Consider the following 14,952-nt stretch of genomic DNA (forward strand, 5'->3'; position numbering starts at 1 on the left):
GCAATAGAAACAGAGATAAGCTGTTAATTTCGTGAATAACAGAGAAGAGTTATAGCTCACCCAGAAGTTCTTTAAAGCTGATTCATTTGACAAATCTCTTTTTGCTGCAACAATTTAAACCAAGTAAAAAAAATAATAGAAAGAAGGGTGCTTGCCTGTTAGTCCGTTTTCTCTTTGAAGAAAAGATAAACGTATCGCATTAATCAGATAGAGCTTGTTCGGAAGTCCGTCCGGCATTGCTGGCTGGACCTTTTCTCATAAATTAATGAAATCCAGTCCTCCCAACAAAAACAGGCTTTTGAGGTTGATCTCTACGTTTCTCCCTGCCCGGGAGAAATTTCATCAGTCAAAAAAAAAAATGTTCTGACTGATTTATATCTGAATAAGCTTCTTTTGAGGCGGGAGCCCGTCTCAAAAGCAGGCACAAGTGAAGTCACCCTTCCCGGAAGTCAGCAATGTCATCTTCTAATGTCTGCAGATCAAATGCCTCTTAAAGGCACAGGACTAGAGGCCTGTAAAAAAGGTGGGCACCTTATCTACAGACCAGTTTGTAAACTAGCTAAAGAGAAGATGCAAGCAAATGTGCAGCCTGCACGTGATTAATTCCATTATGTTTAAATAATTTACTCAGAAAAATATGAATTGGACCAATTCTATGCATACTTACTTATGAGAAAATCCCCGAGTGTATCGTTACTTCTTCCCCTGGAAGGGTGCATGTGATTGCACGCATACAGCAGAATCCTATGTGTTTTTACTCAGAATATCACAGATTAAATGGGTTTTAGGACAGAGGTTTATGGGACTTAACTGATGGAAAGGTTCATATATTTTTACCTGGGTTTTGAAGAACGTATTTGGGGGGGGGATGAGTTCCCTTTGCATTTTGGAGTAGAGGTAGTTTTGGAGGTGAGGTTGCAGCACTAACTGGGGTCCCTACTGGCTCCTGCCGTCTCCTTTCTGTCTCCAGCTGCCCCCCACCCTCCTCAAAAAGCCTCTGCTCTTTGTAATTACATTGCATTGCTCCAATCCAAATGGCCGCTACGCTATGACAGAGCATCTTTCTAGGTTATTCTGCAAAAGAAGTGGCGGCCACAGGCAGCAGGAGGGTGAAATTTAAAAGAGGATTAAATTTAAAAGAGGATTAGGACAGGGCTATCAATGGCTACTAGCCATGATGGCTGTGCTCTGCCAGCCTAGTCAGAGGCAGTATGCTTCTGAAAACCAGTTGCCGGAAGCCTCAGGAGGGGAGAGTGTTCTTGCACTCGGGTCCTGCTTGCGGGCTTCCCCCAGGCACCTGGTTGGCCACTGCGAGAACAGGATGCTGGACCAGATGGGCCACTGGCCTGATCCAGCAGGTTCTTCTTATGTTCTTAGCCCATGGCTGCTAAGCTCTGGAGGAAACCAGGTTAGGGAAGGCTGACTTATAATCATAAGATCACCTAGCTTTTCATTTTCATAAACTGTTGTGGTACCTCAGTTTGGTTCTTCAACTGAATCCCTTTTTAAACAGTATTGTCACACATTGTATCACATTGATTCACCATTCTGTGCAGTGAGGGCCCAAAACTTTTGCTGCCTAAAGACAAGCCCAAATGGCACTCCCTCCTTCCCTCCACATACATACATTATAGCCAACACTGATATCCCACCCTTCTGTTGCATTTTCAGTTCTCAGGGAAGTGAACATCAGGAATTAAAATAATTATATATATCCCACAGGAATTAAATGATTGACAACAAAAATAAGCAGCTGTTTTTTAAACAAAAACACTCAACTAAATTGTACTGAATGGTTTTGATGTTCAAACAAAAATCAACCACCTGAATTTCCCACTATCCAGGGATCTGCAGTTCTGACTCATTTAAACTTCAGATGCATTTTCCATCTCCACTGCATATTAACATATCCTCCTGCTAGGATACTTTGAAAAACATGGATTAAATGCTAGCTTGCTCTTTATAGTTCCATGGGTAGATCGAGATAATGAATCAGCTGCCTTTTTATGAACAGCCACAGAGAATCAACAGGACTAATCAAGTAGTTTGGGGACCAAAATCTTTCTTAACCTCATTGCCATGCTTGCAATTCTCACTGATGCACAGGATGGTGCTTTCAAGATAAACCAAGAAGCCAACCAAGTAATTAAAAGGAAGCTGGTAAAGGTCCTTGGCTGGCACTCATTGCATGATTAACAATCAAACAACAAAGCACTAGTTTAGATCTTATTTACCGAGTGCAAGGGCTGAAAAAGACCTCTTGATGGCAACTGGGAAGAATAGCATAAGCAGGCTGATCCTTTGTATGCTACTTAGAAGTAATTCTCACCGCATTCAGTGGGCCTTATTTATTCTCTAAGTGTGCTTAGGCACGCAACCATAAATCTTCCTTACACCACCTCGCCGCGGCTGAAAGTCCTCCCGCGCCTCGCCGCCGCCGGAAGTCCTCATGTGACTCGTCGCAGCCGCAAGGCCGGCCCATCAAAGGCCTCGCCGTGGCCCGAATGCCTCCCGTGCCTCACCGGGGCCAGAAGGCCCCCTGCATCTCGCCGCTGCCGCTGCCCCCGCAAGGCCGGCGCACCAAAGGTCCCGCCGTGGCCGAAAGGCCCCGCCGCGGCCAAAAGGCCCCGCCGCGGCCGGAAGGCCTCCCACGCCTCGCCCGCGCCTGAAGGCTCCCCGCGCCGCGCAGCAGCCGCCACCAAAATTCAAAGGAGGGCGGGAGGCTGGTGGAGTGGCCTTAAATGGCCTTCAGCCGCCCTGCCTCCTTCCTGTGTGTCACGATGGCGCGCCGGCGCGCCGCGTGCACACCCAATGGCGGCCTGAGCTTCGGCTGTGGCCACAAACTCACCCCTTTGCCCGGAAGTACCGGGCACGGAACGGGAATCCTTGAATAGTTGTATTACTGGATCAGCAGTCTGTAGTTCTAGGCATGCATGCTAGTAGGCAGGCAGGCCAAAACTGTCCATCAGTCAAAGGGACATGTCTCTCAGCTGTATCTTCTTCACCCAATCATTCATAAGGAAGCAAAAAGTTCAAAATATCTCTAGTGTGTGCCTCAACCCCATCCTAGGGCTTCCCTTAAAAGATAAAAGATTGCAAGTAGAGGGGGAAAGGGAAAGGCCATGCCTCTCACCCTGTGATATCTGACCAATCAGCATGCAACATGGCTGATAAAAACTAATCATGGCTCTGTATTTTAAACAGTTGCTTCTAGGTACCTTTTAGCACATGTGGTCTCAATATTTATGTATTTATTTACTTAGCTATCTATTTATAAAGTGCCTGTAGTTTACTAAGTAAATTACAGATTACTTAGATTAAACACAGTTTCTACCTACAGGTGTTGTGTACAGACAACGCAAAAAGAAACAGGGATGGAAAAGGAAGAACAAAATGAGCAAATTCAGGCACAATTTCTTATAGTTGCAAAATTCTTATAATGACCAGCTTGAATGGAAATCATTCTAAGAGGGGAGGAGCCAAATGGCAGCAGATGTCTCAGCTTAGCCAATAAAACAGGCTCTCCTGTCTTCCTCAGCTGCAGCCAGATGGAATAGCTGCTAATAGGTGGCAAATAAGGGAGAGGATAAATCTAATAGAAACCAGAAATACAGAAATGAAAGCAAATGAACATTCTCAATGGGAAGTGTCTACTACCTAGCATGGTCTTTAAAGAATATTTAAAGGTGAATGGAAATGAACTGATTGTTCTCAGGAAGGAACTTAACCAGTTTAGCCATCCATTGTGAAGCTGCATTTTATCTATTTATTTCAGAGCTTGGAAAAGTTACTTTTTTAAACTACAACTCCCATCAGCCCCAGCCAGCATGGCCACTGGATTGGGCTGATGGGAGTTGTAGTTCAAAAAAATAACTTTTCCAAGCTGTGATTTATTTTAAAAACTTTTATACTGCTTTTCAGTTATACATTTTTTAATCTCAAAGCAATCCACAATGTACCAAAAGAAACATTAAGATCAATAAATAACAACTGTAAAAAACATCCAGGTAGTAATAGCATATAATTTGAGCAATTACAGCAAGCGGAACCAACTTTTTATGGAAGATGCAAAGAACAGAGAGGCTAATGTTTGAATTCTACCAAGTGGCTTTTCCCAGATCTAATGGGGGGGGGGGAATTAGCTGTGCCATAACTACAATTATGTATCCACAATAGCCATTATTTCTGAAAAGCAAATAACAGGTAAAGGGCCTGATGATTCAGCTAAGGATTAAGCATTTGAAATTCCCATTATTGCCATGGGAGTGCTTAACGTTGGCTCGATCATGAGCAAAGTTTTGAGAAGGCTCATAACAGCATGCACGTTAAACTCTAGCCTCTGAAATTCAGAGTTAAAATGCACATTCTCAGCAGGGGGGAAGGGCTGTTAGTAGCTCAATGGTAGAGCACCTGCTTGGCATGCAGAAGGTCCTAGCTTCAGTCCCCAGCATCTTCAGGTAGGGTTGGGAGAGAACCCTGGCTGAAGTCCTGGAGAGCCGCTGCCAGTGAGTGTAGACAATGCTGAACTAGAAGAACCAGTGGTTTACCTTGGTATAAGGCAGCTCCTTATGTGCCTGTTTACATTTCCTTACCTTCACTGCGCCTACAGCCATACTACCCTGAACACGTCTGATCTTGACTGATCTTGGAAGCTAAGCAGGGTCCGGCCTGGTTAGTACTTGGATGGGAGACCGCCTGGGAATACCAGGTGCTGTAGGCTTAGAGGAATGCAATGGTAGACCACCTCTGAATACCTCTTACCGTGAAAACCCTATGAATATATATATATATAAAACATAGGGTCGCCATAAGTTATAATCGGCTTGAAGGCATATAACAACAACAGCAACCCTAGCTGCATAAAGCAATCTCTCCCCCCCAAAAAAATCTCTGTTTTATTTATAAACTAAAACAATGCTAGCAAATTATTTGCAGGACATTCATTTACTTTGTTGACCTCCTGTTGGTTCAGATCAGTAGTGTGTGTTAGAAATAATGGGATCCTGAGAGAGATGTGACTAGCCAGAGGATAAGAACATTAGGTAAGAGAACCAAAGTGGTTGTTAATTTGGATAAATTGCATTTTGTATCAAAAAGGAAGAGAGTCTGAGGGACATAATTCTCTGTGTCATTTCTGGTCTCCTTCCTAGACATTTCCATTGCTCTCTGCCCTCACCACCTGAATAGGTGGGAGGTTTTTGTGCTGCTACAAATTGGATTCTCTGCCTCTGGACACTGATTCCTGCAATAAATAGGTGTGCTGATGCAACAAAGAGGGAAGTGATAATGCAGTGGGACATATATCAACACCTTAGTTGTTGTCATAGTGACTGTTGAAATACCAAGGAACCTCTCAGCATGGCAGACAATATGTCATGCTTCTTGCATATACAGTGCTTTGCAAAAGTAATCAGATCCCTGACCAATGAATGCTCTCATATTACTGAATTACAAATGGTATATTGTAATTTTGTTCTGTATATTTTATTTTGAAACGCTGAAACTCAAAATCAATTATTGTAAGGTGACATTTGGGTTTATGTTGGGAAACGTTTGTAAGAAACATTACAAACTGAAACATGTTTCTTGCATAAGTATTCAACCCCTGTGCTATGGAAGCTCCCAGTGTACACAGATGAAAGAAATTGCCCTATGAAGGACACAGTGACCTTACCATTGGCCTCTGCCTGTGAACCATTAAAGTTGCCATCACATTGTCAGGATAAAAACTCCATTGTTGAAGGATCATTGGTCAGACTCTACAGAAGTGAGAGATAATGCACAGATTAGGAGAAGGGTACAAAATAATATCCAAGTGTTTGGATATCCCAGTGAGCACAGTTAGATCAATAATCAGGAAGTAGAAGCTGCACCACACCACCCAGGCACTGCCAAGAAAAGGCTGTCCCTTGAAAATCAGCGCTCCAACAAGAAGGAGACTTGTGAGAGAAGCAACAGAGAGGCCAACAATCACTTTGAAGGAGCGACAGAGTTCAGTGGCTGGAAGCGGAATAAGGGTGCACCAGTCAACCATATCAAGAGTTCTGCATAACACTGGCCTGTAAGGGAAGGTGGCAAGAAAGAAGCCGTTACTCAAAAAGAACCATCTGAAAGCACGTCTGGCGCTTGCCAGAAAGCATGAGAGTGCCCCAGCTGTGATGTGGGAAAAGATTTTGTGATTAGATGAGACCAAGACAGAGCTTTTTGGCCAAAATTCAAAGCTATGTGTGGTGCAAATCTAATACTGCCCATGCTTCAAGATACACCATCCCTACAATGAGGTATGGTGGTGGCAGCATCATGTTGTGAGGATGCTTCTCATCAGCAGGGACTGGGCATCTTGTTAAAATTGAAGGAAGAATGGATGGAGCAAAATACAGGGAAATACTGCAAGAGAATCTGTTTCAGTCCACTCAAAAACTGAAGCTTCGGAGGAAATTCACTTTTCAGCAAGACAATGATCCGAAGCACAAAGCAAAAGCAACATTGGAATGCTCAAGAACAAAAAGGTGAATGTCCTACAGTGGCCCAGTCTAAGTTCTGAACTTAATCCCATTGAGAATCTGTGGCACTCTTTGAAAATTGCAGTCCACAAGCGATGTCCAACCAATCTGAACAACCTTGAGCGAATCTGCCCAGAAGAATGGGCCAAAATTCCTCTGACACTTTGTGCAAAGCTGGTACATATCTACCTCAAAAGACTTAAAGCTGTTATTACAGTGAAAGGTGGCTCCACCAAATATTAATGTGTGGGGGTTGAATACTTATGCAAACAATATGTTTCAGTTTTTTATGTTTCTTACAAACATTTTGCAACATAAAGCCAATGTTACTTACAATAATTGATTGTGAGTTTCAGTGTTTCAAAATAAAATACCATACAGAATGAAATTACGACGTACCATTTGTAATTCAGTAAGCTGGTATAGCACAGTGGGGAGGAGAGCCTGGCTGGGAGTCCAGAGTTTGTGAGTTCAAATCCCTGCTCGTGTCTCCTGGGTGTCAAGGGCCAGCTAAATATCCCCCCCACAGTGAATGGCTCAGGGATTCCTTGCCCTGCCACCTGTGCAGCCGTGGGGAAGCTGCATAGTCCCACGGAGCCCAGTTGCCCCCCAGCTGGCAGTTGTAGACAAGGAAGGGGCTGACTTGTGCAGCTGTGGCAAGCTAAGCAGGCCCTAGCCAGCTGGGGAGGACTAGCCTCAGAGGGAGGCAATGGTAAACCCCCTCTGAATACTGCTTACCATGAAAACCCTATCCATAGGGTAGAAGTCAGGATCGACTTGAAGGCAGTCCATTTCCATTTCCAATATGAGAGCATTGGTCAGGGGTCTGGTTACTTTTGCAAGGCACTGTACTTTGCCAGAATGTTATTTTATATTCCTAGACTGCAGTTTCACAGGTTAGCACCACATTGGTCTGTCCTGTGTTGAAGGCTGAGGAAATTGGGCCTTGTCAAATATTTGCTTGTAAATTGCCTTAGTGTCAAAATCCCAAACAGCTGCTTTTTAAAATTTAAACCACAGCCTTGGTGAGGATATAGGAAGAATATATAGATAGCCAACCTGTGGTACAGACATTGAGAACTTGTATACCCAGATGGCCCATGAAAGCCAAGAGACCTGGTGTCAGCAAAGTCAGACCTCTTCAACACTGTATAACTGCCTGCTCCCTGGTGCCATAGAACAAAGCAAATGTAGGTGAGCAGCATCCCAAGGCACAGCGAGGGTGAACTGTATATATCCTGCACAGTGCGCAGTAGCATGGTGCATGATATCTTATACTTTGCATGGCACAATTGATCAGAAGGTTGATCATCACTGATGCATGCCATCTACAGTCGTGTAGATAGCTCTAGGTGGATTTAGATAACTACTTTCCACTGGCATGGGGAACCTGTGGCTCTCTAGATGTTGCTGGACTACAGCTTCCATCATCCCTGACCATTGTCCATTCTTCCTGGGGTTGAAGAGAGTTCTAGTCCAATAACACCTGCAGGGCCACAGGCTCCACATCACTGATTTACCACATGATATCTAATCCAACCATGTGATCAGCCAGTTGCCAGTGAGATCCAGCTGAATGGAAAGCTAAGTACTGCTACCACCTTCCTTTTCTGGACTTCTGTGGTGTTGCAGAAGCATAATGTTCAGCTCACCACATGGTGAACTGCTTCTGATAACTAGCTCTCCACCTGGTCAGATCTGCCAAGTGAGAAGGTTTTTAAATGGCCAAGACTATAACAAGTGATTGTCTGAATACACCCAAACTACTCACATCACTAAAACAGTTGATGTAGAACACTGGGAGCATCTCCTGAATATATCCTGTTAAAATGAATTAGAGTTGTGCTGAGGGAGGTTCTCCTGCACAACTCCCTGTTTATGCCATAAAGCTTTGGCAACAAATATCCTCAGTGGATTATGCTCACTAACTAGTGGGAAATCAGTCAGGTTCAAGAAGTGCTTTTCCATGATTGTCAGAGACTTCAACAAAATCCATCGTAGGCTACAAAGTTGTTCATTACAAGGAACAACTATGAAAGATAGAAAATCATTCTTGAGATACTGCTTCACCCCTTATTTACCCAATTGATCACTGCACTCTATAGGTAAAGGCCTCCTGCAGATACCATCTAATCAGGAGGTCCTTTCTGCACTATATAGGAATTATGTTTTTAAAAGGCAGGCTACATTTAAATAGCATCCAGAATCTGTGGCAGTCAGAGGCTTTGAACTTGGTGATAACACTGGCACTTCATCCTTAATTTATATTGTGGTGGGAAAACAACATGAGCAAAGGATGGAACATCAAATTTACCTTTGGGCGCTCCAGCTTTTAGTCCCATCTTTGATGTGTATTTCCCCCATCTTTGATATTCAATGTCAGGTTTTAGGAGATTTGTTGCTTATTTGGTTTAGGTTTGCATGCACAATAAACAATCATTGTGGACTTACTATGGTGGCAGCAGCAAAGATAAAAATGTACTCTTCATAGTTCAGTGCTGTCTGCCTTTCAAAATTAGCTGTCCCTGTGCAATGGGGAACACTACATTTTCATACACTGAGGCTACACAACACAGGGCAAATTCAGATTTTTTTTTAAACGTACAAATATTTTTGCATATGTGTTGCTCTTGCTTTTGGAGCTAAAATGCATGGGCTTTCAACGGGGGTACAATAATTCTAGTTAGTTAGTTAGTTTTATTGTATTTAGCATCTAGTGAGATGTGCTCAGGTCTGGCCCCAAGAACATCAGTAAGTGAAGGGAATCTGTTGGACTTGTGCCGTTCTGGTCTGTCCACATCCTTCCATGGTTTGCAGTCCTTAATTGAGAGGTGCTAGTACTCAAACTTATCTGGATATCATAGCTTCTTACTTCAGTACCCTTCCTATAACACAGGGTGTGCCAACGTGACACACATGGCCACTGAAATCCGTCCTGGAACGAGGATTTTATTGTAGTCAATAGATTAAGTTGCAGTATGTGCTTGGCTGTGGTTGTGGTGCCCACAGCAGTTTCTCTGGTTTGCAAATGTGCCCATGGACCCAGAGATTGGCAACCCCTCTGTGGCTACCGTTGGTGATTCCCCAGGGTTCATAGAAAAGCATGCTGAGTAGGATCACAGCCACCCTTTGTATTACTAGTGTAAAGCTGTAGAGCCCATTGTTACACTCAGATACTCTTTCACATCTTCAGTAGCCAAGCCCCCTAACATTGCCAGGAGTCTGGAGCTGTGCTCTGGGAAGCCCTGGCTGAAATCTAGGGAAGGCTGTTGAGAAGAAGGAGGAAAGGGAGAATAAAAAGAGGAAAAGGGAATAGAAAGGGCTAAAATGGAGAAAGGGGCAAGAAATGGGGGTGGGGGGAAAGCTGAGCAAACAGGAGAATGAAGGGAGAAAGATGAGTTTGGATTTAAGAAGGATGCATAAATGTACCAAAAAGGTGAAGAAATGGTAAAGTTTGGGAGAAGAGGATGAAAAAGAGTAGAATTACATATAAAAAAGAAGGATACCCCTGGGTCTAGAAAGATGCGGAAATGCTGAGAAGGGATGGGAAAGAACAAAATGTGAGATGGAAGAAAAAAGTTAAATAATGGAAGAAGCAGAGGAAAAGGATGGGTGGGAGAGAAATTAAGAGAACCAGAGAAAATAATGAATGGGGGCATGGAAATTACATAAACATATTGGATTGCCTAGCTGTGTCTTCAGAAAGGAAAAATGAAAAACCGGAAAAGCTTAATGAGAACCCTGTTCTATTATTATCTCCTTTAAAATGATTATCAGTAAAAGCCAATGGAACGGACCCTATTTTGGTGGAGCGGAGTCCCCCTCCCCCTGTAGCTCCCGCCATGTCTCCAAAATCTGCTTCAGAGGACTGAGGAGTGGGACTTCAGAGGGGAGAAGAAGGGGAAGTCCTGCCGTGAGAATGGATGTCCACTTGAGTTGCATTATTTGTTTGTTTATTATATTTATATTCCACCTTTCCTCCAAGAAACTCGAGGTGGCATCCATGTTTCTCCTTCTGCTTCATTTTATCCTCACAACAACTCTGTAAGGTAGGTTAGGCTGAGAGACTGTGACTGACCCAAGGTCACCCAACAAGCTTCATGGCTGAGTGGGGATTTATACCCTGCTCTGGGGCTTTCACTCTGTTAGGGTAGAATTACAACTTGGAAGTACGTCTCTGAAAGAGGTATGGCCTCATAAGCATTTCTTCATGCTTAGACTGAAAAATGTTAGCCCATCCAAGAATTGTGTGTGCAGCTCATGATTAAATGAATTATCTGTTGTTTTTTTATTGTGACACAGCATTAACTTAAATGTATCGGGCTGTCACCATCCCTGTGTGGGCAGCATTCTGCTCACACAATGGGATGGCTGTTTCCTCTCCTACCCACTGCACACCCTCAAAGTGTCCTCTAGATGGTCCCCCAACTGTCTGGAGCAGATATTGAGGATGTATGAGGGGCTGCAAGGGGATGGAGAGGAAGGGGGAAGGTCTGTTGTGCAAACAGAATTCTGTTCAACTCATACAACAGCAGCTTTGGGTACCACCTTTTATCTCTGAAAAATCCTCAGAACAGGTTTCCTACCCCTATAATAACCACTTTTGATGATCCATTTTGTTAAAGTTAATAGCTTTTGGTTATTTATCAGTTAATGTCATTTTAGTGACATTTTAGAGACAGCATGATATTCATCTTAGTTCCTGCTCCACAATGTCCCAAATAAAAAAACACATTTAAGATTAGGTTGTCAACTGCTGCACCAGTTCAAATCACAAAGCGTATTGCTTCCCACTGCAAAAAGTCCCAAAGGTATTTATAACTGGAATAAAAAACCAATAATAAAAATACATAGGCATATTAAAAGCATAATTAGACTACAAACATCCAATCTCTGGTGCTGCCCCAAATACCCAGGAAAACAAAAATGTCTTTGCTTGGCTTAAAACAATGACAAAGTTGACACAAGGCAGACCATGCTCAAGACACCATTCCATAGACAGAGAGCTACTACACAAAACATCTTTTCACACACACCCCCTCTGGACCTCTCTCAGAGGTGGCACTCAGAGATCAGTCTCAGATGGTGATCTCAGAGTCTGGGGAAACAAACATTTTGTTTATTGCTCTGTATTATACTGGATTGCCATATATGGTGACTGTAAAACCACTCCAGATTAGTTGTAAGAGCCAGGGATGGGATCCGTTGGCCAGTGTCGCTTCAAAATCATTCCATCAAACTAACAAGCTGATATCAATTTGAGTTTGATCTTTGTATGCTATCACCTGCTTTTACTCATCTAAGTTTTTTTCTCCCCAAAAATATTGATATTAATATTGACATTTTGAAAGGAAATATCAATAAAATCATCATTCTTAATATCAACATTTTAAAGGTGGGTTTGTTTTAAAAATATTTTTTTTGAAAATAGCCGTTAAAAATTGCTGCATATTGGCAACGATCGGCAATGATAGAAAGTAAGCAAATTAATGAAAAATTTGGTACCAAATCTGAAGGACAGAATTCTAGCACATCCCTAGTAAAGACGAAGGGCTCATCCAGACAACTGTATAATCTGCGATATGATCGCTTTGTGTGTTCATTAATTTTCCATGGTCCATACGACATCACCTGTTAAAGCAGACTTTCTCGCTGTTAAATCCGCTTTGGCTTTACTGCAAAAAATGCGATTTGCTTTTATAAACCGGGAATCATCCGCTGTACCTTCAGGCGCTAGGATGCAATACCATGGACTTTAGAGCAGGAGCCATTCCATGGGCGGTGCTTGGGCGTTTCCCCATACCCCTTCTCTCATTCACAGCCAATCATGTATTTCCACTTTTGCACATGTTCAAAAATGACCAGGGAAAGCCTGGGAAAACTGAACCAATCAGAGCAATGGGGTGGTGTTGGGGGGGGCCTCTGCAACTTCTACTGCGCAGAAGCAGAAACAGCCGTTAATTTTTAGCCAGTGTGCACACTGGGCGGCAATTGTGGTTGTTTGTAAAGCCCCCCTTTTCCTGGCTGGTCTCACTCAAGTGCAGCTGGTTGGTGCAGGGACCCCGCTTTGCTCTTTCCTCCTTGCTCGGAGACAGACAGACACGCACAGGCACACACACCCGCAACCATCTAAGTAGGAAGGAAGGAGAGCGGAGGAAGGGGTCGCTGGTGGCGAGAGCCAGCTGGGGAGAGAACAGGCAGTGATTCCAGGCCACCCCCACGTGGGGGGAGACCCCAGGGAGGCTCCCAGGCAACCCCTTTCCTCGCAGGAGCCTCTCTCCCCCAGGCTGCTTGAAGCTACGTTTGCCAGCCTGAGGGAGAGCTGGGTGGCAAGCAGCGAGGGAAGGGGCTGCCGAATCAGCTGCGGGGCACTCTGACGGCTCAGCTGTCAGCCCAGCTGATTGGCAGCTTGGCGAAGGGGGGGAACGGCTGCTTAATGTGGAGCAGCCGGAGCAGAGAGAGAGAGAGCAAAGGAAGGAAGCAGGCGGTTGCAGTGCAAGCCTGGCTGTTGGGGAGGATGTGGTGGTGGAGGGGGAGATACGGGGTGACAAGGGCTCTCAGAGGGGTGCCCCTGTTGGCTTGTGTGCATTGTTGTGTGAAACAGCATACATTACGTTGGAGTTAAGTTGAGCAAGAAGACTTCTTCAGAGCATTTAAATCATGTAAGAGTCTTTATTGAAAGACATTAAGGCCAGAGGCTTAAGAGTAAATACATATAGAGATTCTTCAGTCACCCCCCCTTCTGGTACATCTCTCTCCATAGATGAACACAAAAGACAGCGTCTCAGCTCAGAGGCATAATTCAGAAGAACAACAACTCACATAGACTCTGTTACAACTTTCCCAGCTGTTATCTCCCGTTACCATGACAACCTGTCTGACCTTCAAGTCTGCTCTCTCAGGCCAGACATGGCAGATAAGACTGCTTCTCAAAACACATGCTTGTAACTTTCCAGACCTGATGAAAATATCCTTAGGCAGTACAGCCTAATGCCAACAGCCCCCCTTTTTCATCATGTCTGTAAATCCATTACAACAATAACACATTTCTACAATACATCTTGCAATACATTTCAGTACATTGCATTTTCAGTTCAGTACAGTTCAAAAGTATATCTCAGTACATAGCAGTACATTTCAGAACATCTCTGTACATTTAGCTAAAACTTTATTCAATCAAACTTTGGTTCATTCCAAGCCTTGTCACCAGTTTGCCAAATTTCTCCTCACACAAAGGCTTGGTCATTATGTCAGCCACCATGTTATTAGTGTCACAAAATGTTAGGTTAACAAACCCCTGCTGCACACAATCCCTTACGTGAAAGTATCTGACACTAATATGTTTTGTTCTCTTGGTATGAGCTTCTGATCTCTCAGCCCCCCCATCTGTGCTTGTGCTTGGCACAACCTGCGCAGGAGCTTCCATTTCCTCTGCTTTTCGTTTCTTTGATCTGCGTTTTCCAGAAATGAGCTCATTCAAAGCATCTCTGAGAGGAATTTGTGTACCTTCCACTTTAATGTCAACATCTGGCTGAAATTTCTGTGATGGTGTTCGTGTTTGTGTTTGTGTGTCATTTGTTCCTGTAAGAAGGACTGTCTCTCTTTGATCCCAAGGCTTTTCTGAGACTTTAATGCTTCTGCTCAGAATTAACTGCTGTGTTTCTGGACACCAAACTCTGAAATATGCATTCTCTTGTGCTCTAGGTGCACGTTTGCCACGTCTCTTACCCTGTGGCTTGTAAACTCGGCTGCGATGCACTCTTTCAGGCATCAGCCTGACTGCATTACATGAATACTGTGGCTGTGTGCTTTTAACAGCTGTCTTCTTACAGCTCTGGCGGTCATTCTCTTTCTGCCCCATTAAACTCAAGGCATCAGCACACTTCACACCCACGGTCATTTTAAACTGCCCTTGTGTCATGAAACCCTGACAGACAACATTTTCTCCTCTTTGCACCCAACATTTTCCTTTATCAAACCAGACTGAAAACTGACAACTCACCAGTTTGCCCACTGATAAAATATTATGAGCCAAATCCAGAACAAACAAACAGTTTGACATAATTCCAAGCTTGTCAAATTTAATCAGACCTTTAGCTTGCACAGATTTCCGTGATCCATCAGCAAGTAAAACAAAGTCCTGCTCATCTGTAGACGTGTAAAACAGACTCCTGTCTTTAATTAGTATATGGCTTGCTCCGCTATCGACCAACCAGTTCACAGGTCATAAATCTTGAGAGTTCTGTTTACAAACAAAGTTCACACTGCCTTGCTTCAAGCCTCCGTCCCTGGAGTTTCGCTTGACTGGGCAATCCTTACGGAGATGCCCACGGGCCCCACAGGCAAAACAAGACTTCAGCCGCGGCTGCTCCCGCTTGTTTTCCTGTCTGCTTTCGACAGCCTGCTCCGGTTCGGCATATTTCTCCTCCTTGCTTCTGACAGCTCCCAC

The 14,952-nt window shown here is 43.9% G+C and overlaps 1 protein-coding gene and 1 pseudogene across 8 annotated transcripts in view; both read left to right on the forward strand.

The window, feature by feature from the left end:
* The window catches only part of PHACTR1 (phosphatase and actin regulator 1), a 394,372-nt gene that overhangs the window by 365,229 nt on the left and 14,191 nt on the right, over positions 1 to 14,952 (forward strand). The gene's annotated exons all lie outside the window — the stretch shown is intronic.
* On the forward strand, positions 4,602 to 4,720 carry LOC133375734 (5S ribosomal RNA; annotated as a pseudogene).

Source organism: Rhineura floridana, chromosome 1 (assembly GCF_030035675.1).
Source record: "Rhineura floridana isolate rRhiFlo1 chromosome 1, rRhiFlo1.hap2, whole genome shotgun sequence".
NCBI classification, from domain to species: Eukaryota; Metazoa; Chordata; class Lepidosauria; order Squamata; family Rhineuridae; genus Rhineura; species Rhineura floridana.